The following is a 23403-nucleotide window of genomic DNA, read 5'->3' on the forward strand; positions in this document are numbered from 1 at the left end:
TATCAATACAATTACATAATCATTACCTGTAAGTTAAATTACTTCACACACCCACTGGCAAAAATGTAACAATAAAGCTATTTTTATGATTTTTCCCCTTCAAAGTAATTATATATAGTTGAGAAACTAAACTACATTCAAACTAATGTAACTTCAAACATTACCTTTCTCCTTACAAAACTTTTTGCTCTTCTTACCTTGTACTGTACTGAGTTTAAAAACAGAAAAACTAGTTATAGTGGAGAGATAAATTGTTCAGCTATGCAGCAGATACGTTCAGAAAAAAAATAATGGAAACTGGTAGCATATTCACACTGCCTAACAGGTAGTAGGTGCTCAAAAAGCATCCATTTAAATAACGTTAAATATATAATTTTTTTTCAAAGTGACTGAAAAAATGACCGGTTTCCAAGAATAAAAGTGTACATAGAGAATCATTCTTTGACAATAAATGCAAGCATCACAAAAATTTCCATGAATTAAGGGAAATAAAGATTACTTTATGATTTTATAATTAGCTAGTTTTGAAAATTAATGTCCCTAACTTCTGAGCATTTAAAAGATTTAGTGATAAGAGGAAGCCGTGTAACCTCAAAGGGCATGGGTTTGAATCCAACACAGGTTGTCAGAGAAAGTTGATACCATTTGACAACTGCTTTGTGAAATGAGCTGGTCTGAGTCCAGTGGACAGATGTCCATATCACAAACTGCTCTAATTGGCAGTCTTTGCAGAGGAGCCAAGAATTGAATAGGCCTGGAATCTGAACCCTCTTCTCACTCTCTAGAGGGGCAGACAGAGGTACACTCATAAGGGAAGCTTAGAATTGCTGGTGGCAATCATATATATGTTTTATGGATAAACAGAGGACTTTGTGTTTCAAAGCTGTCAGTCTAATTTTTCAATATATTGAAGTACTTTAAATAAGGCCCTCTTAAGTGGATGAAAGTGTTTATTTTTGCTGTAAATTTATTATTGCAAGCTTGCATATTGTTAAAGAACAAATAGAGCAAGACAGTAAAGTGGTAAGAACAGATTTTATTTGGGAACGATTGCAGTAGGAGAAAAGAGACCTCAGTGTACAACTGGACTCAATTTTGAACACAGCATGGACAAGTGGGGACTTAGAGTTGGGTAGGGCTCATTGGATGGAAAAGTACTAAGAGGAAGCATCAGAGGTAAGGAGGGGAAGGAGGGGAGGGGATTCTGACTAAACCAAGGTGACCTGAAGGCAGGCTACAGTGATCTGATATCACTTGGGGACAATTTGTGTATGAGGAATTTGCTCAGATATCCAGGTGATCAGATATTGAAGGCAGAGATTCTCACTAAACTGACTTGGCAGCATTTTTGCTAAAACAGGGTGATGCAAAGATGGACACAGAAGTCCAAAGGTTGAGGCCTGGTAGAGGTGAGGATTCAAAGGAGTCTGATTCAAGTTTGATCAAAGAGATTGTCTTTGTCAATATCCTGCATTTCTCATATAAAATGTGTACTGTTGTTGGATTTAAAGACTATCACTAGTCAGCTAAAAATATCACACATGCCATGAAAACTGGCAAGTAAAATTCAGTAAATACTTGAACTTAGAATATTTTGCCTGTGGCTCAAAATGAGCCCAATCTGCTATAGCTTGTGTGCCACATTGAAGCAGACATTCCCAAAACTTGAGAAATCAGAGGGACTGAATTGCTGGACATATCCTTTTTAGAATTAATGACATAGCAATAGGCTTGATAAGGGATAGTGGAGAGTGACAAATAACTGCCTACCTGATACAATTTTAGCAGGTATAAGAATGCCTACTGTTCCCACAAGCTTGAAATTCCAGGCCTGAAGTATTATTGTTTAACTTTGGTTTTAATTTCTTGGGAGAGGTTGTTTTTTAAACAATGATTCACAGAACACTACTCGTTCTATAGGTGTTCTGCTAAAAACAAAAACAAAACCCCTAAATCACTAAAAAAGAAAAACCCAGATATTAGAAATGTATATGTGTGTATGCGTGTTTGGGGTGGGAATTCCATAGTTATATAAATTTGGGAAATATTTGGTTAAGTAATGTTAAGTAGATTTATTTATGCAGAATTTGAAGAGCCTTTAAAGTACAAACCTGTCTGTTGACTCTCAAAGAAGGGAGAATATGCAACATTTTATATAACAGATATTAACACTGCAGGAAACTCGTGTTCCCAGGAACACAGATTGAGAAATGCTCTTCCTAGTTATGTAGAGTTTAGTGTTCACTAATTGCTAATTATTACCTGATAGGATTTTCAAAGGGAAAGGGGGATGTAGGCAGAATCTGTTACCAGTAGTTATTGGAGCCTAATTGTTTTTCCACAGTTTTGCTGCCATTACAACACTGTTAAAAAATAAAACCTTCCTCAGAATGGAAAATCGTTTGCTCTTTGAGAAGTTGGTGGATTCTCAGTAGAGTGTTGCTCCTGGTCAACTCTTCTCAGTAAATCTTGGGGCAGTACAATTTCTTGCCACATTCAAATCCTTTGGCGCCCTTTCTCTTGAAGCCTGTCGTGTTCCTTTTCTGCTTGCCTGGGATCGTCATCGCAGGCCAGAGTAAAAAATATTTGAAGTTATACAATTGTACAAGAGAAAGGTAACGCCAAGGGTCAGTTAAAGTAAAACTGAGTGCTGGGTCGTCTGACGGCACTGACTTACTAGTTTTCCAAGCTGAAACCAGGGAGTGGGTCTCAACCCTGGCTACACAAAATAATATTAAACAAAACAAAACAAAACACAAACACTGGTGCCTGGGTCCTATGCTTACAGATTCAGATTTAATTGATTTGAGAGTAATCAAAGCATTGAGATTTCTGGAGTCTCCCAGGGGGTTTTCCGTGTAGCCAGGATTGAGGAGACATGCTTTTGTGTTGATAGTTCTCACATGCCTTTAACCGGCTACAGATCTATTACTTAAAATTTGATCAGGAGATTCAAGAATGATCTCATTTGTGTTGGAGTCACTTGGAGAGCCTAACTACTGCATCCTTTGGCACCCATATGCCATGTTCTACTCCCCACCAGATGCACAATTGTAGCAAATAACATGAGCGTGAATAAAAGGAAAGCCTTTTGATAAATGTCTCTGTGTTTTTTGCCATTTTTAAAAGGAAAAATATCCTAAACATATTATTTGATATTCAAAACATACCCTACACTGAAACAACCAGGAAATTACCCAGTGTATCAGGGCAAACAAAAATTCTAATTTAGAAGTCAGTGCATTTTTATTTGTAAGAGTCCCTGAGAATTCATTGAGCTTAGGGTAAGGAGATCCATTTATATGGTCTGCAACCACTTCCAGGTATAGTTATATTTCTAGCCATTCTGGTGTAGGGATGGCTGTCAGGAATACTGTGCCAACTCACTCCATGTTAGAGCGTAAAGTTTCAGGGCCAGAGTCTTATCATTATATCAAGGTGTCTTATGAAACTGCCACTGGTAATCTGTGGGTAGTGAAGGAGAAAAACACTTTAGAAATGCATTAAACCAGAGCTAGCCTGTGGAAAATTTTTCCAATCATCATACCTGGAAAATTTTAGGATTTCATTCTCACTGACTCCAGTTAAAGTAGAATTTCTATCCTGTCAGGCATGTACTTCATAACAGAGCAGAGCTGATTATAAATGCACCACTAATTTTTTTCTTTATTGATAGGAATTGCATGAGATAGGACTCATCTCATATTCTTGTTTGTCAGGCACAAACTTGTAGCACTACTGTTATTCTTTCTACGGAGAATATTGCAAAATTATTGCCATAGGAAGGATTCAAACAATATCTAGCCAAAAACATGGGAAAAAATAATATAAGTGTATCGGACAGTTAATTCACAAAAATAATAATTAAGATACTTATAGAATTTATCAGCTTTAAGAATTTTTCAGTTCACTTTGTTTTGATTGTGCTTATTAAAAACAGGTATTTGCTTTTATACTTAAGTTTGTGCTATTTTAATTAAAGATAGTACCTCCAGATTATATAAGATTTAGGTACCACAAAACCTGTATCTAGTCTTGTTATGTTGCTCATAAAATGAATTACAGTAGTATTCTTTTGTATGATTTTTGTTACGTTGATCTAACATGCTTCAGGTAAAAGAACAGGAAATAACAATCCTCCTCTGTCTCTGTAAAGGGAAGTCTTGGTTGATGGGAGTCAACTTTAAAGAATTGTGATGGGTCTTCAAAAAGGCATGGATTTGGGTGAAGAATGGGGACGAAAAATAAGAAAAGACTAGAAATCAGAAAGACAAGAGAAAGACTAAAAGAAAGACTGTGAAATTTGCAAAGGAAAAGAAAGATAAGGCACAAAATGGAAACAAAAATAAAAGAATTAATAAAAAACAGAAAAAAGAAAGGCAAGAGAAGAAGAGAGGGTGGACAAAATACCAGGCGGCTTTATAATGGTTACTGACAACTAATATCCCTTTTGGCTCCTTACTGAAGCTGATTGACAGGTGGGAATATCTACCTTTTCTTTAGAAATGACCCAGAAAAACTAAAGAGTATTGTGCTAGCTGCTTGACCACTATGAATCCAAAGTAGGTGTTAAACATAGAAATTCAGGTAAAGAATATGGTCCTCTAGATTTCTGAAGACAGATCACTAAAATTATACAAGATTCCATGGTGTTTTGATAGATTTATGTTTAAGTTATAATCTCTTGGAAAAATTTAGAGATTATCTCAATCTTCATTCCATACAATAGTTATTCTTAAGAACAATATTCTGAAAAATAATGTATTCAAGTGAACAGGTGCAAAGACTATAGACTTGTTTCTATGTAAGATACCAATTTCATTTTGGAACAGTTCTACTTGTTAGAAAAATATTTTGCTTATTGAGCCTGAAATCCACTTTCCTATAACTTCAGATCCTCGGACTTGGTATTGTTTTTTGTTTTTGTTTCTTTGTTTGGTTTTTTGAGACAGAGTTTCACCCTGTCACCCAGGCTGGAGTGCAGTGGTGTGATCTCAGCTTATTGCAACCTCTGCCTCCTGGGTTCAAGAGATTCTTGTGCCTTGGTCTCCTGAGAAGCTGGGGCTACAGGCATGCACCATTATGCTTGGTTAATTTTTGTATTTTTTTTTTTTTTTTGGTAGAGACAGGGTTTCACCATGTTGGCCAGGTTGGTTTTGAACTCCTGGCCTCAAGTGATCTGCCCACCTTGGCCTCCCAAAGACATCTCAACTGGGATTACAGGCATGAGCCACTGCACCTGGCTGGACTCAGTATTGTTATTTGCGACAATACTGTTCTCATTAAACATCTTCAAGTATTTAAAGACCTCACCTACACTTGGTATACCTCATGATTTCCCATCTCTGGACATAATCTTGGTGATATGGTTTGGCTGTGTCCCTACCCAAATCTCATCTTGAATTCCCACCTGTTGTAGGAGGGACCCAGTGGGAGGTAATTAAATCATGGGGGCAAGTCTTTCCTGTGCTGTTCTCATGATAATGAATAAATCTCACGAGATCTGATGATTTTAAAAAAGAAGAATTCCCTTGCACAACTCTCTCTTTTTGGTTTCTCCCATCCATGTAAGATGTCACTTGCTCCTCCTTGTCTTCCTCCATGATTGTGAGACCTCCCCAGCCCTGTGGAATTGTAAGTCCCATTAAACCTCTTTCCTTTGTAAATTGCCCAGTCTCGGGTAGCATGAAAACAAACTAATTCACCTGGATAGCTCTCTGTCAAAGCATTTCAGGCAGAGATGAACATGGTTCTCTGAGTAGAGACAGACTTACATAGGGACTATTTCACACTGTAATCCCATTCAGTAGGCTATGTTTGAATTAACTTTAGTCACTTTGGCACAGTGTTGGCCCAGAGTAAGCAAATCTAACAGAACCACTCAATTTCTACCTGCTTGGATTTTTTAATTTGAACTTCTAACAGGGTAGGTTTTTCCTTGAATGTCATACTTGAGCAATTGTATTTTGAATTTTGAATCTACATGCAAGGATTTATATTTATTCTTATTAAATTTAAGCTTTTCAGTGTATGACTAACATTCTTACCTGTTGTGATCTTTCTCAATCTTGACCTTTAAATTCATTTATTAGTTATTTCTTCCAGGATTACCAGTAACTCCCTTCCTGACTAGTTGGTAACAGTGTGGATGAGGAAATTTGGGCATAGCTCTAGAAGTGTTCCAACAGGATTTTCTGTGATGACGAAAATGCTACATCTATGCTGTATAATATGGTGACTATTAATGATGTGTAGCTATTGAGTATTGAAATGTGGCCAAAGGACAGGTTTAGGAACTTCCTTTTGAGAGGTTGACATTGTTACATTAAGTAGCACACTTACTTTTTTTATTGATACATAATAAATGTACATTTTTTGGGGTGCATGTGATAATTCAATACATTAATATAGTTTGTATAATTGGGATATCTATCAAAGCAACACACTTTTAATATGGTTTTCCAACTTTGAATTTCCCTATACTCTGCTGCCATAAAGTTCAGTCTATCCATCTTATTCATGAAGATAACATGAGATATTTTGTCAAATATCTTAGATAAATATCTGATGCTGCTTTAACAGCAGCTAAAAGTAATATATTGGGTGTATGCTATCTGCATAGTGACATGGATGAATCTTACAGACATACTGTTTAATGAAGAAAGTTACAGAGTTTTATATATGTGTGTGTGTGTACATGTGTGCATAATTATGTGCAAACAAAAATCCATTTGGAAAGAACATAACACAAAAGATATATATTCAAATAATTAGAATAGGTATTATGGGGTTGAGGAGACTGGGAGAGGAGTATGGGGATGAGAGAAAAAATAAAACAACAGAAAACAAGACACAAGGCTTAACCATTGATGATAAGATGCTAGGAATGAAGGAGTGTGGTTAATTCAATCTTCTATGTCTGCAGCCAAAAAGAGACACATTCAGTTTACAGGACCTTTCTGATTTTTCCAGGCCAGTAACTTTATAGCTGGGGGTGGGGCAGAGTGAGAAAATTAAAAATCAGATTAATTTCACCTAATTCCTTATTCAGTCATTTCCTAGCAGCATAATTTCTCAAAGAACTCATACTGGTTCTTAGTAATCAGTGCACAGTTTGGGTTTTTTTTCCCTTGGTGTAGTTAATAAAAGGCAAGGAAAACCTTTTTTGAACATTATTTACTTAGCACCTGGCAAGCCAAAACAGCGTCTAGTTATCTATTTTGTCTCTTAGAGATATATATATAAAATCAGGGTCACAAATTCAAATTTGAAACTAATTGCTTGGCAAGTTGTATAAGGGCAGTGATTCCTGAGTTTCTTTTTATGTTTTTAGTTCCTTTGGTCTTATTGCTTGGTCCTTTGTATATGGGAGCAGACTGCTTTAATATTTTTTATAATAACTTGAAACAGGATATAGACAGTAAAAATATTAGTGTGCTGCTATGGTCTTAATGTTCATATTTCCTCCCTCTCTCCAAATCGTATGTTGAAATCCTAACCCAAAGGTGATAGTATTAGGAGGTCGGGCCTTTGGAGGTGAATAAATCATGAGTGCTCTTCACCTATGCATGGGATTAGTGATCTTATAAAGGCGACTCCAGAGACCTGCCTTGCTCCTTCCACCTTGTGAGGATGAGTGAGAAGGCACCACTCATGAACCAGAAAATGGGCCCATCTCAGACACTTAATCTGCCAGCACCTTGATCTTGGACTTCCCAGCCTCCAGAACTGCAGGAAATAAGTTTCTGTTGTGTATAAGCAACCCAGCCTCTGGTATTTTGTTATAGCAGCTGAAACAGACTAAGACATTAGCTGATGACATTAAATTCTTCCAGGTAATAGAACAAAAAGTACTGAAGAACTAATGAAGTGTTATGGCAAGTATTAGTAAAGACTATTGCTTAGATAACAATTATTCAAACTAGCAACCTGTTGAATGCTAGATTAAAAGTTGCACCTCAAGAAAGACATAGTGAAACAATTAAAAATCTAGAGAATAGTACCTATAGAGACAGGGGAAGTAATGTAAGATTTGGGAAAAAAAAAAAAGCAAAACTATCCTATCTGAGAAAATGAATGCCTAGAGAAGATGGCAATAAACTTTGCAGAATACTAAGGAATATGAGTAAAATGAACCTCAATTTAATAAAGTACAGCCACTGTAACTAGGCTTCATAGACTGATGATTTTCTAGGGCTTTATTTATTTTTGAATTTCATCCTCTCTGTTTTTATACTACATGATTCATCCTCTCTGTTTTTATACTATACACACCCCCTCTCACAGGATCTAATAGTTATTCATACTAAAATATTGGAGATCAAGTGTGTTACATAGGAATTTAGGAATTACCACATTGGGTTGCATTTATGATCCATCAGCCCAGCATTCTGTTTAAATGGGACTTCCAAGATGTGGAAGAAAGTGCTTTTACACTGGGTGTAGTAGGTTTGAAGCAGCTAGAAGCAGTCTTTATTTCAAAAAGTCTGCAAAGAAAAAGCTAAACCAAGGCAATCTAAAATGTTCTGTTCCTCAGGGGAAACTAAAATGAGACTTGTGAGTTAGTTCATTTATAGCTTAAGTGAGCAAATTCAATTTTCTAAACATAGTCTTCAGATTAAGCGGACAAATACAGTTTTCTATTGAAAGTATGTTCATTATATAGTGATTAAAATATTTAATGTATTATAATAATTTAATTAACAAACCTGTAATTAGTGACCTGGTCAGATCATTGGATCACTGATCTCCTCATCCTCTTTTTTTTTTTTCATTTTTATTGATCATAATCTGATTGTTTCAGTCACCCAAACTATAAACTTTGGAGTCCTCTTAAATTTCTTTCTTTAAAACATTTTTATTATTTTATTTTGTTTTTATTTTTTAAAATGTTTATGGGCACATAGTATGTATATATATATTTATGGGTTATGTAAGATGTTTTGATACAGTCATGCAATGCAAAATAGGCACATCATGGGAATGGGGTATCCATAACCTTCAAGCATTTATTCTTTGAGTTGCAAACAATCAAATTAAACTCTTTAAGTTATTTTAAAATGTACAATTAAGTTATTATTGACTATAGTCACCCTATTGCACTATCCAATGGTAGGTTTTATTCATTCTTTCTAGTTTTTCTTGTACCCATTAACTATTCCCACCTGTCCCTGAGTCCTCCACTACCCTTCCCAGCCTCTAATAACCATCCTTCTACTCTCTACGTTCATGAGTTCAATCATTTTGATTTTTAGATTCCACAAATAAGCGATAACATGCAATCTTTGTCTTTCTGTGCCTGGCTTATTTCACTTAATGTAGTGATCTCCGGTTCTATCATATTGCAGCAAATGTCTGGATCTCATTCTTTTTTTATGGCTAAATTGTACTCCATTGTATAGATATATCATATTTTGTTTATCTGTTCATCTGTTGATGAACACTTAGGCTGCTTCTAATCCCTAGCTGCTGCAACAAACATAGGAGTGCAGATATTTCTTTGATACACTGCTTTCCTTTCATTTGGGTGTATACCCAGCAGTGGGATTGCTGGATCATATGGTAGCTCAATTTATAGTTTCTTGAGGAATCTCCAAACTGTTCTCTGTAGTGAATTAATTTACATTCCCAGCAACAGTGTACAGTGTTCCTTTTTCTCCACATCCTCACCAGCATTTGTTATTGCCTGTCTTTTGGATAAAAGCCATTTTAACTGGGGTGAAATGATATCTCATTGTAGTTTTGATTTGCGTTTCTCTGATAATCAGTCATGTTGAGCACCTTTTCATATGCCTCTTAGCCATTTGTATGCCTTCTTTGGAGAAATCTCTATTCAATTTTTTTGGCCATTTTTTGATTGGCTTATTCGATTTTTTCCTATAGAGTTGTTTGAGCTCCTTATATTATCTGCTTATTAATCCGTTGTAAGATAAAGAGTTTGCACATATTTTCTCCCGTTCTGTGGGTTGTCTTTTCACTTTGTGGATTGTATCCTTTGCTGTATAGAAGCTTTTTAACTTGATGTGATCCCATTTGTCCATTTTTGCTTTGGTTGCCTGTGTTTTGTGGTGTATTGTTCAAGGAGGTCCTCCTAAATTTCTTCCCCAGTAGCCACAAAATCCAACTGGTCACCAAGTCTTCCTTAATGTTTCTAGAATTTTCTCCTCTGTACCTTCATTTTCCCTGCTCAGATTCAAACTCTCATTATAACTCACTTGGACCATTGCAACAGTTTTCTAGCTAATCTTGTTGCTTTGGGAGGAATCATCTATTCCAGGGGTTGGCAAACAGTATGGCATATGGGCCAAATTCCATCTGTATCAGCGTTTGATGTAATCCATTCTCCACTCTGCAGTCAGAGTAATATTTCAAAACTCAAATCTTATTATGTTATTCCTACTTAAAATCTTGCAACAACTCCTCATCATCCACAGAATAAAATTCAGATACTTCTATACCAAATATAATTCATAGGACCATTATTTATTTGTCCCCTGCCTGCTTTTCTAGTCTCATTGCTGACTATATTCTATTGTGACAAAATACTTGCAGTATACCAGATGTGTGGTATTTCTCCTCAAGTTCTTGCTTCTGGCAAACACAGTCAGTTTTCAAGATTATGTACAACTGTTGATACTTAAATAGACTCTCTAGATCTCTCCAAGCAGAATGAAATACTTCTGTGAATTTATCATTTCTTCTTCTTATCCTTATAACTGATAGTACTTATTTGAATGTATTGTTATTTTAAATGACTTCTCTGTTTTTCTTTAGGGATTATAAGCCTTCAGAGGCTCTGAATGGTGGTTTATTTATTCTAATATTCCTTGTACCTCCCATAGTGTTTTGTATGCAATAAACACTTATGAAACATTTGCTGAATAAATGAATAAAAAAACTTTAGCTTAGTCTATCTTAAATACACTTTCACGTGATCTGTAGAAAAGTAAACTTTTTGCCATGATAACACCAAAATGCTACTAATTACTCTTATGCCAAAATTTGTTGAGAACAATAAAAACACAACACTTCCCCATAAAGTTATACAATGGAAGAAGAAAAATCAATTTTTTAAAATCAGAGGAATGCAATATTTTTTTACAATGAGAAAAACAAGGAAATGGCTTTGTTATTGACTGTGATTATAAACATGTTGCCTCTGAGTCTGCTTCTGAGGACTTCATTTTGGAGTCTTGTTTTCTGAGCCCCCATAATACCAATCTGCATGGGCTCTGGGTAACAGAAAGTTGCAGTTTTACTGGCTTGAGGTAAAAGAGGAGTGAGTTCTAGGCTGGCAGAAAAGCTGGAAGGATTGAGGGGGAAATTCTTGGAAGGGAGGGAGCTGCGGAGGGAGTCCACCTTAAAATTTGTATATAAATTCCACCAAACCCCCACTTGATTACTATATATGCCCAAGAGACTCCAGTGTCCTGCTGAAAATGAGCAGCTGGCATATGAAAGAATTGGGCAGAAATTTTAGCTGCTGCCCACTATAAGAGAGATAGAGTTTGGATTCTGAGATTAACCAAGTTAACTACCTGCTAGGACAAAAATCAGCACTCTTTAGAATAATGTAGATTCCAGAGTCTCTATTATATAGCTATTGTAATGTCTAGAATATGATAAAAAACTTGGTGTGCAAACTTACGGGAAAATGTAATCTACAGGAGAAAATGCAATTATTCAGATCTAGTTCCCAGATGATTCAGATGCTATAATTTAAACATAAATATTTAAATGCTGCTATTATATATACATTAAACAAACTTAAAGAAAAAGTAATTAATTAACAGAAAATTTTGGCAGAGAACAAGAACCAAAAAAAGAGCCAAAAATTATAGAAATGAAAAATACATTAATTAATATTAAACATTCAGTGGGTGAGATTAAAAGCAGATTAGAGATGGCAGAAAACAACAGTCAGTAAACTTGAGGGTGGATCAATACAAACTATTAATCTGAAGAGTAGAGAAAAAGAACAAAATAATGAAGGAAAATGAATAGTATCTCAGAGGCAAATAGGACAATATCAAGAGGTCTCTTATATGTATAAATAGATCTTCTGAAGGTGAGGGGATAGAATAGGGAGGGAAAAAACATTCTGAAATATAATGGTTGAAAATTTATACAAAACAAACTTTCAGATCTAAGAAACAACAAACTCCAAAGAGAATTATTACAAGGAACACCACACATAGGCACATCATAGTCAAAATCATGAATCTTAAAGAGAAAATCTTGAAAGCAGCCAGAGAAAGACAACATATTATAAACAAGGAAATAGCAGTAAGCATTCTCATTCCACTGCCTACTCATCTGAAATCCTTGAGGTCGGCTGACAATGGAACAACATTTTTAGAGCACTGAAAGAAGAATAAAAGTCAACCAAGAATTCTAAAACAAGAAAAACTACCCATCAAAAATGAAGATGAAACAAAGACCTTTGAAGATAAACAAAAACTGAGAGAATCTGTTGCCACAAGACTGTAATATAGAATTACTAAAGGGAATTCTTTAGACGGAAGAGAAATGACACAATTGTAACTTGTATGTACAGGAACAGATAAGAAGCATTAGAAATGATAAATATTTGAGTAAATACAAAAGGCTAAAATATTTTTCTATTTTCTCTTTGTTTATCTCTTCTAGGAAACATTTGAATAGAAACAGGGTCTTGCTGTGTTGCCCAGGCTGGACTTGAACTCTTGGGTTCAAGAAATCCTTCTTCTTCAGCCTGCCAAGTAGCTGTGACTACAGGCATGCACTACTGTGTCTGGCTCTCTTAATTTCTTTAAAAGGCATTATTAAAAGCAAAAATTCCAATACTGCTTTCTGTATTAATGGTCTTTAGTAACAATAGCACAAAGAATGACAGGATAAACAGAACTATTTGGTTGCAAGATTATCATATTTTAAATGAAATAGTATAATTTGACTGTAAATATATTGTGATGAGTTAAAGATGCATCTCTCTAGATCAACCACTAGAAATAGAGGTATAGCTAAACAGCCAATAGAATAATTAAAATAAAATTACTAAAAATATTTAACCCCAAAGAGGTCAGAATAGGAGGAACAGAGGAATAGAAATGACAATAGTTTGGGCATGGTGACTCACGCCTGTAAACCCAGCACTTTGGGAGGCTAAGGCAAGAGGATTGCTTGAGCCCAGGAGTTTGAGACCAGCTTGGAAAACATGGTAAAATCCCATCTCTCCAAAAATGCAAAAATTAGCCAGATTGGGGCTGCTTACCTCCCAGCTACTTGGAAGGCTAAGGTGGGAGAATTGCTTGGGCCCAGGAGGCAGAGGTTGTAATGGGGCCAAGATTGCACCACTGTACTCCAGCCTGAGTGACAGAGTCAGACTCTGTCTCAAAAATAAAACAAAAACCAAACAAACAAAAAAACTGAAAAAACTCCTACAAATTACAAGAATAGGATGAGAAAAATGGAAAATAGCAAAATGAGGTAGATCTAAATCCAAAGATATGACTATACTAAATATAGTTGGATTTAGGTATACCATTAAGCATCATTATTATGCTGAATACCGTAAGAAGCAAAGATTGTCAGACTGTTTAAAATAAGTAAGACCCAATTGTATGTTGTCTGCAAGGTACATTTTCCTTTTTTATAAAGGACCAAATAAGTTTTAAGAAAAGGATGTAAAAAGTATATACCATGCAAACAATAAGCACAAAATGTATAATAGAGTAAATATGTATTTTGCTTTTTTATAAAGGACCAAATAAGTTTTAAGAAAAGGATGTAAAAAGTATATACCATGCAAACAATAAGCACAAAATGTATAATAGAGTAAATAGTGTCAGAAATAGTGTTGAATGAAATATTATACAGCAATGAAAATGAACGAATAACTATGCACAGCAATATGGATGCTCCTCACGAATAATATTGAATGAAAACCCAGTCACATATAAAAATTCAATTGAATAATTTCATTTATATCAAGTTAAAAAAAAACTAATCTATGGTGTTTGTTGTCAGGATGGTCGTTTTCTTTGGGGGAAGATTGGGTAGTAGATGCTGTATAAGTATACAAGGAGACCCTCAAAATGCTGAATAATGTTTTTATTTCTTGATGTGGGTACTGTTTACATCAGTGTGCTTACTTTGTTATTACTTGAACTGGACACTTATGATTTGTGTACTTTATAAATGTTATGCTTCAATAAGAATGTTTGTTTTAAAAGATAGGCTGGATTAGGCTATGTAAAATCTAGAGAAAAAGTACACAATTAATTAATTGTCTCATCAATAAAACCCCTAGTGCAAAGAAAGAGTATATTTTGAGGGAAATATGTAAAAGAAATGTTCAGCTATTAAAATTTTAAGTTTTTGCAAACCTCCATAGTTTGGAGCTATGGATAGTGAATCATAATTAATGATAACTCTATAGAATACTTTGTAAATGTTTTTGAAGTTTATTTAAAAAATAAACACAGTACCATAAATAAGGAGATACCCACATCACTTTATATATCTTGAATTTGCAATAATATTTTTATTACCATTCCCATGCTTCAAGGTCTCTTTCCTTTTACATTCTTTCACAAAACAAATTTGTTTTGCTGTGTTGAAGATAAGATGCATAAGAAACCTTACATTTTTCTGCGCTTTGTGATATGACTCAGAACTGAATTGTTGACTCCAACTTGTAGGGTTGCATTTTTGGTGTCAGAGATCTGTCATTATTTGGATGTCTGAGGTGGAAAAATCTTGGGCAATCGTTATTTAATTAACTCAGCTTTGTTGGGCTGGTATTTTTCAAACCTCCTCTCCAACATATTAGGTTATCTGATATTTGGCTTAACAATATATTGCCAAAGTTCCCGCCTTTAGCTCCTTTTTTCCCCTCAGTTCCCTTGAGCTAACAAATGGAAGAACACAATTCTAACTTCGGAGTTTATTTTCTTCCAACTTTAGCTATCTTAAAACTTCATTGTTCTATTAATTCTTAGCCAGTTTCTTTACTTTTCCTTCTGAATTCCAAGTTCTTCTTTTTCTGATATTCCCATTAGGAATGGCTTCAGTCTGAGCATATATTGAAATTTCTATGATTTCTAGAAAGATAAACTAAAACAAATCCAGATTTATTAGCATTCCACGTTAGGGTTACTTGTGGTAGGCAGTGGTACCATGTCCCATATTAACAATGACATCATTGGCATTTCTAGCTTTTAGAATTCTAGACTATTGTTTTCACTTCATTTTACTTTTGTTTTCAATTTTCTATGCCAATTACCTTTATAGTCAGAAAAAAATTCCTAAAATATAGCAATCAATTATGGTGTCTTGGAACTGGCTCTTATTAGTTCAGGAGAACAGATAATGTGCATCTTTTCCCAACTTCCTGTTCGGTGACCTCATGTTGATATCATGACATCAGCAATGGTGGGAACATTTACACCATGGAAATTGGCAACACTAAAATTCAGGGTTTTGATTTTAGGGAATCTGCTTCCCAGCACTCTACAGGCAAGCAGCATCTCTACATAAGTTGAAGGAGTAGTCAGTTGACTATAAACAGCAACTGTAAACACATAAACACAGGAGTTGGGGCATGGCTGCCTCCATACCTCACTCATTTTGGCAAAACCCAACCTTTGAGAGCTTGGTGAATGGCTTATGGAAAATGAAAACATTAACTTGCTGGCTGGTTGGAAGCGAATTCTGGGATGGGAAGAACAATTGAAGCCCTCAATTCTTTGGCTTGCAGTAAACAAGGCCACAAAGGGCCCGAGAATTATTTTATTCCTTACATAACAGGACATCTTACTAGCTTTATTGAGGGCTAACCAAGAAATGGTAAATTTATGTTTTAGCTGCATTTGAGATTTGGGTTACATATAAGTGTTGTGAATCATGGGAATGTGTGACAAAGTAAGTCACCTAAAGTCTCCTTCTTCGGTGACTTTTCAGAGACTAGAATGCTGTTTTTTTTGGGGCGGTGGTGGTGGGAGGTTGGTTTTATTTTTCCTGAAGGCAGAAGAAAAATTACATGGTGTTTTCATAATTTCTTTTAAATTTCTGTGGCTGTATAAACTTCTTTTGGTGGACACATTTTTGTAAGAATTACATTCACCTAAAAATAGTGGGGGAAGTGCTACTTTCTCTTCCATCAGAGTTACTGGGTCTTACTATAGTGTTTTTCTCACCATGATAGTGTCAGGGAATGAGACACTGCTGAGGATGCATTATTACTATTCATAGCAGTATATAAAGACACAAAAATAGAAATGTTGATATTGTGTTTTAATGCACAAATCAAAGCAATTGGAAATTGCTTAAGTGGGCCAGTTTTAAATCTTTTAAATGCAAAAGACTTCTAACTAATACCAAGCAAGAAATGTGCTAGAAACTAATTGGAATATTGTACTCAAAAGTGATTTTAGTTGGAGTTCAATTGGATTCAATTAAACAGACATTTGTGATGCATTTTAAAAAAATGTGGTGGCCACTATTTTGGAAATTAGAGCATATTAGGAAGACACACAGTGTTGGCTCTCAGTGTTGCCCTCAAAGAGGTCAAAGCATAGTTGGAGGGGCTGTCACATAAACAGAATAGCCATCATTGTTAGAGACCCACCAAAATCCCAACAACATTAGATCCATGTTATTCTATAAAGCATGCCTGGTTGCCTAGGCTCTCAGACCTCTAAAATAGCAGGTTGCCTCATTGTCTGCCATAGTCATGTAATAATTACTACACTGAAAACTATTTTTACATGACAAAATAGCCAGTCAATTGAGGAAAAAGAATCCAGTTCTTCTGTACAATAAAAAAATTACTTAAATTGGTTGTTTTGTAAAATTCAAAGAGAACAATGAATTATTTTAATAAAACATTTGTTAGAGTTTGTTATAGTGTTTTCATGATTGCTTTTCTGATTCTGTGCTGCTGTTTGATACAGTGAGTAGAATGAACCTCAGAATCCTGAAAATACTGCCACTATCAAGCTATGAAAAAGGATATAGGAAAATAGACATGCCATCCTGTGCGGGTAAAAGAAAATAGTGGCTTATGGGTGTGATGAGTACAACTAATTTGAAATTATTTAGACAGGAGGAGTCATGGCTAGGCTTTGCTTCCACGTTATTTTACTTTTAGGAAGGTGAGGCTGTAGCATTAAGGACATTATTGGCATAATGAGAAGAATTCCATTTCTATACAACTGAATTGTTATCTGGGAAGAAAATGCTAGTTTAGAAAATTATGAATTTATCTTTTGACATATTTATGAAAAAGGCCTTTTGGTTGTTTTCTTCAGATAGGCTGCTATATTCAAAATATTATTTTCAAATTCTATTGAGTTTTATGTGATCAGTATAGTAATTAACAGAATCTTATATTCTAAAGTAGGCAACAGAGTAAAGAAATCATTTAAAAAAGGAACCAGAGACACAAAAGGAGAAATAATTTTCATAAGAAACCAAAACATCATCTAAAAAGTAAATTGTGATCTGTCTTGATCAGATTCTTCAACAGCCTGCATTGTGAGGTTCTTTAATGTCCAAGAACTTTTCCTTTTGATGGCTTCCTGTTCTATATAGAACCACCTGAGACGGACAATTTTAAAAGATGATAAGGTTCTATGCAATAAACCAGTTTTGTTCCTTTTGAAAAATGGTATATGAATAAACCAGATCAATAGAGACTCTCAAATCTCACTTTAGATACTACTTTTACTTCGCTCCTTTTCTTCTAACCTGGTACCTTTAAGTAAAGTGGGTGGGAAAAACCACCCCCTTCAGCGTCAGGCTTTCTCTCCCAGTTCTTTCTGATCTGTTCTTGATTGTAAGAATTAATAAGGAGCAAAATGAACAAAAGCTGGGTCCCAAAGAAGAAGGCAAGAGCCAGAACAAACAACAAACCTAAGAGTCTTACCCTAAAAATGAGACACTTCTCCTCAACAATTGAGGGAATAAACAAAATCTTAAGCCTGTAGCAGTGTAGTTCACCCCACGGCAGAACATCAGCAATGCCTAGGTCTAAAACGAAATAACCTACTCATGTCAACAAAGTGTTTTTGATACAATACCCATGAAGGCTTTAGGGGTAGAATAGCATTTCAAATTGAAGAAGGTATCAGTTTCAATATCTCTTTCAGAGAGTCTTTTGGTGGCTTATTGAGTAGGTGTGCTATGGATGTAAAGATATAAATTAAGTTCCTTCTGAGTTCAATTAATTAGTTTTATAGGGAGAACTTAGAGTTACTTAAAAAGAAGGCCTTGGGTTTTTTTTTTTTTTTTTTTGGTGTTCAGTGCAGGTGATATTTATTAACAAGTAGGCTGTGTATAAAGAATATGTTTGTATGCATGCAAAGTGGTATTTTATTGAAGAATGCAAGGTAGGTTGTCATGGAGATTAAAAGCCTTGAAGTGCTATTCACTGGTGTTAGTTATGGTTGCTGGGCACTAGGATATTAGGTTCTGGCACCCTGAATGTTTCATTGTTGTAATAATAATTACACTTTTATCTTCACTGTAAGGGCTATTCAAGTAGGATAAATAAATACAGACACACGAACAAATCTAACTTAAAGGTAAATACGGCAACCCTATGACCCATCCTGGTGCAAAATTATGTAGCTGTGGTTACTATACCATCAAAATGCTTGATTTTCATTGCAGGGTCACTGAAGCTGTTTATAAGATGAATTTACAAAATGCTCAAAATCTACACTTACATTAAAAAGCAGCAGAAGAACGGAAGCTATTGACAGTATAGTCACTGGTAAATATAAAGGTTTCCTTTAGAAGCAGAGGAAACAAATGAAAAGCTTGTAATATGTTTTGCTAGCATTTTCTTGAAATACTGTATTTATATGAGATTTCCAACCTGACTTTGAGCTCTATGTAAAGCATAAAGTGATTTTTCTGGTGTTCTTTTCTATTCCATGATTAAATGAAATGATCTTGACAAGTTTACCTTAGTGAGAAACTATGTATTTTCTATATAAAGAGAACACTTATGCTTGGCAGAATCAGTATGGACATTTTCTTAACCAATATATTAATAGAAGGAGTTGCAATATAGCAAACTATACAACATATACAATGTAACATTGAAATTTGCAGCAGTAAGTAATGTGGTTTTCAAAACTGCCTTAACTGATGATTAACTAGAATTATATATATTTATATTTAAACTGACACCACAGAATTCTTTGAAGTCTTGACAGATATGTGGAATATTTAAATGTAGTAATTGCAGTTGCTAAACCTCCTGGGATTAACCTGCTGGAGAGACAGTGACATCTTATACAGAGAAAAATGATTCGTACTGTGGGGGAAAAACTGAAAATGAAGTAATTCCATGTGTGTCTTATGTAACTCTTCGGAAAAGAAGTTTATTGTAACTAATGAATTGGTAATATTCTGTAATAATCCACCATGTGAACAATTATATAATTTGTATAAATGTAGGCATATAATTTAGGTTTTTCAACATTGATTGTAGGTTTCATAATATAGCACAGTTCACAAAAAGTAAAACAGACTGTGAAGTAGATCAGCATTGGATTAATGTTGATGGAATCTTGGGTTTTTGTTTAAAGGTAGGTTCCATATTACTTTAAATCTTTAGATTTAACCTGACCAGAGAATAATTTCCTCCAGGGTGGGAAAAGTGAACCCACTTGCTGGTTGGAAGAGGAGTCTGGTACTCTCATTGCTATTTATAGTTTCTTTCAACAAATTCTTCAGTCTATAGCCTTACTCTCTACCATTCCAAGGTGCTTCTAATTCCCAGGCTTGAGAGCATATGAACCAGCTTGGCTCCTATTGGCGTCAATCTCCAGACTCAAGTTTATGCTTTCTCTGATCTGCCAAATCAGTACCATCATCCATCTATATATGTTTTGCAGCTTCCAAATTTGTGTCTAGTGGTGTGTTCTGTTCTGTTTGTCTTTGCAGGCTTTCTTCACTGTCATTCAGGAGGCAGTAGAAATAAACTTGCATTTAATCTGTCATGTATAACAGTAATGCAATTTCTAAAAAGTGCTTGACTATAATGATTTTAAGTACTGTAAGATAATAGCTTAACAAAGTACATAATCTAATTTCCTCCTATAATTTCATAATTCTTGTTGTAAAGAAATACTCCATAAACTCAGACAGTATTTTGAGCTTCACTTATTTTACAATTGTTTTAGTGCCATTAGTGCCTTACGTTCCTTCATGCATCCTTCTTCTAAGTCCATTTGCATCAGATCATTGCTAAATTAATAAAAATATATTTACATAAAACTGTTTATAGAGAACAGGCTTACCATGTTAAAAAGAAAAGCTAAAGCTATTAGAAACAAAAGGCACAAGGACAAAAATGGCTATATTTAATTAATGTTAAAGTTGTGAAATCAACCGGCAAAAAGTAATGAAATTGAGAATTTATGTTGGTACTATGGATTTAAATATAACTTGAGCCTGAGGACTTAAAATGATGGCACAAGTCATATAGGTGATAGGGTAGTCCAAGAATGACTTCTCAAAATCTTAAGTTAATGGTGGCTTTAAGGAAATAATGGAAGATTCTATGTCTTTTTTTCCTTCTCTCCATTGCTTCTTCTGTATTACCAAATCTACAGATCATTTCTTCATACCTTTGTAATTAAATTTTATGAAAAACAGAACAAACTAAGACTTTCATAAAATTTTCCTTTTTTTTTGTATTTTATAATCACAAATTCCCATTAGTAAAGATAGGCTCATTCATTCAATAAATATTTTTTAAGCACTATTCTTCTTTTTTTAAAATATATATTTTATTGCATTTTAGGTTTTGGGTACATGTGAAGAACATGCAAGATTGTTGCATAGGTACATACATGGCAATGTGCTTTGCTGCCTTCCTCCACATCACCTATATCTGGCATTTCTCCCCATGTTACCCTCCCCAACTCCCCACCCCCTGCTGTCCTTCCCCTAGTTCCTTTCACTCAGATTCCAGTGTGTGATGCTCCCCTCCCTGTGGTCCATGTGTTCTCATTGTTCAACACCCGCCTATGAGTGAGAATATGCAGTGTTTGATTTTCTGTTCTTGTGTCAGTTTGCTGAGAATGATGGTTTCCAGGTTCATCCATGTCCCTACAAAGGACACAAACTCATCATTTTTTATGGCTGCATAATATTCCATGGTATATATGTGCCACATTTTCCCTGTCCAGTCTATCATCCATGGGCAGTTAGGTTGGTTCCAAGTCTTTGCTATTGTAAACAGTGCTGCAGTGAACATTCATGTGCATGTGTCCTTATAATAGAATGCTTTATAATCCTTTGGATATATACCCAGTAATGGGATTGCTGGATCAAATGGAATTTCTATTTCTAGGTCCTTGAGGAATCACCACACTGTCTTCCACAATGGTTGAACTAATTTACACTCCCATCAACAGTGTAAAAATGTTCCTATTTCTCCACATCCTCTCCAGCATCTGTTGCCTCCAGATTTTTTAATGATTGCCATTCTAACTGGCTTGAAATGGTATCTCAATGTAGTTTTGATTTGCATTTCTCTAATGACCAGTGATGACGAGCATTTCTTCATGTTTGCTGGCCACATATATGTCTTCTTTTGTAAAGTGTCTGTTCACATCCTTCCCTCACTTTTGAATGGGCTTGTTTGTTTTTCTTTTGTAAATCTGTTTTAATTCTTTGTAGATTCTGGATATTAGCCCTTTGTCAGATGGGTAGATTGCAAAAATTTTTTCCCAGTCTGTCAGTTGCTGATTCACTCTAATGATTGTTTCTTTTGCTATACAGAAGCTCTGGAGTTTAATTAGGTCCCATTTGTCTACTTTGACTTTTGTTGCCAATGCTTTTTGTGTTTTAGTCATGAAGTCCTTGCCTATGTCTATGCCTATGTCCTGAATGGTTTTGCCTAGGTTTTCTTCTGGGGTTTTTATGGTGTTAGGTCTTATGTTTAAGTCTTTAATCCATCTAGAGTTATTTTTAGTGTAAGGTGTCAGGAAGGGGTCCAGTTTCTGCTTTCTGCACATGGCTAGCCAGTTTTCCCAACATTTATTAAACAGGGAATCCTTTCCCCATTGCTTGTTTTTGTCATGTTTGTGAAAGATCAGATGGTTGTAGATGTGTGGCATTGCCTCCGAGGCCTCTGTTCTGATCCATTGGTCTATATCTCTGTTTTGGTACCAGTACCATGCTATTTTGATTACTGTAGCCTTGTAGTATAGTTTGAAGTCTGGTAGTGTGATGCCTCCAGCTTTGTTCTTTTTGCTTAGAATTGACATGGCTATGTGGGCTCTCTTTTGGTTCCATATGAAGGTTAAGGTGGTTTTTTCCAGTTCTGTGAAGGAGGTCATTGGTAGCTTGATGGGGATAGCGTTGAATCTATAAATTGCTGTGGGCAGTTTGGCCATTTTTATGATATTGATTCTTCCTAACCTTGAGCATGGAATGTTCCTCCATTTGTGTCCTGTTATTTCCTTGAGCAGTGGTTTGTAGTTCTACTTGAAGAGGTCCTTTACATCCTTTGTTAGTTGTATTCCTAGGTATTTTATTCTCTTTGTAGCAATTGTGAATGGCAGTTCGTTCTTGATTTGGCTCTCTTTAAGTCTGCTATTGGTGTATAGGAATGCTTGTGATTTTTGCACATTGATTTTGTATCCTGAAACTTTGCTGAAGTTGCTTATCAGTTTCAGGAGATTTTGGGCTGAGATGATAGGGTCTACTAAATATGCAATCATGTCGTCTGCAAATAGAGACAATTTGACTTCCTCCTTTCCTAATTGAATACCCTTTATTTCTTTTTCTTGCCTGATTGCTCTGGCTAGAACTTCCAGTACTATATTGAACAGGAGTGGTGAGAGAGGGCATCCTTGTCTAGTGCCCGATTTCAAAGGGAATGCTTCCAGTTTTTGCCCATTCAATATGATATTGGCTGTGGGTTTGTCATAAATAGCTTTTATTATTTTGAGATACGGTCCGTCAATACCTAGTTTATTGAGAGTTTTTAGCATAAAGAGCTGTTGAATTTTGTCAAAGGCCTTCTCTGCATCTATTGAGATAATCATGTGGTTTTTATGTTTGGTTCTGTTCATGTGGTGAATTACATTTATAGACTTGTGTATGTTGAACTAGCCTTGCATCCCTGGGATGAATCCTTCTTCATCGTGATGGAAAAGCTTTCTTATGTGCTGTTGCAATCGGTTTGCCAGTATTTTATTGAAGATTTTTGCATCTGTATTCATCATGGAGATTGGCCTGAAGTTTCTTTTCTTGTTGAGTCTCTGCCAGGTTTCGGTATCAGGATGATGTTGGTCTCATAAAACGAGTTGGGAAGGATTCCCTCTTTTTGTATTGTTTGGAATAGTTTCAGAAGGAGTGGTACCAGCTCCTCTTTGTAAGTCTGGTAGAATTTGG

Source organism: Aotus nancymaae, unplaced genomic scaffold (genome assembly GCF_030222135.1).
Source record: "Aotus nancymaae isolate 86718 unplaced genomic scaffold, 86718_ANA_hifiasm-v0.15.2.pri h1tg000011l, whole genome shotgun sequence".
Classification (NCBI taxonomy): Eukaryota; Metazoa; Chordata; class Mammalia; order Primates; family Aotidae; genus Aotus; species Aotus nancymaae.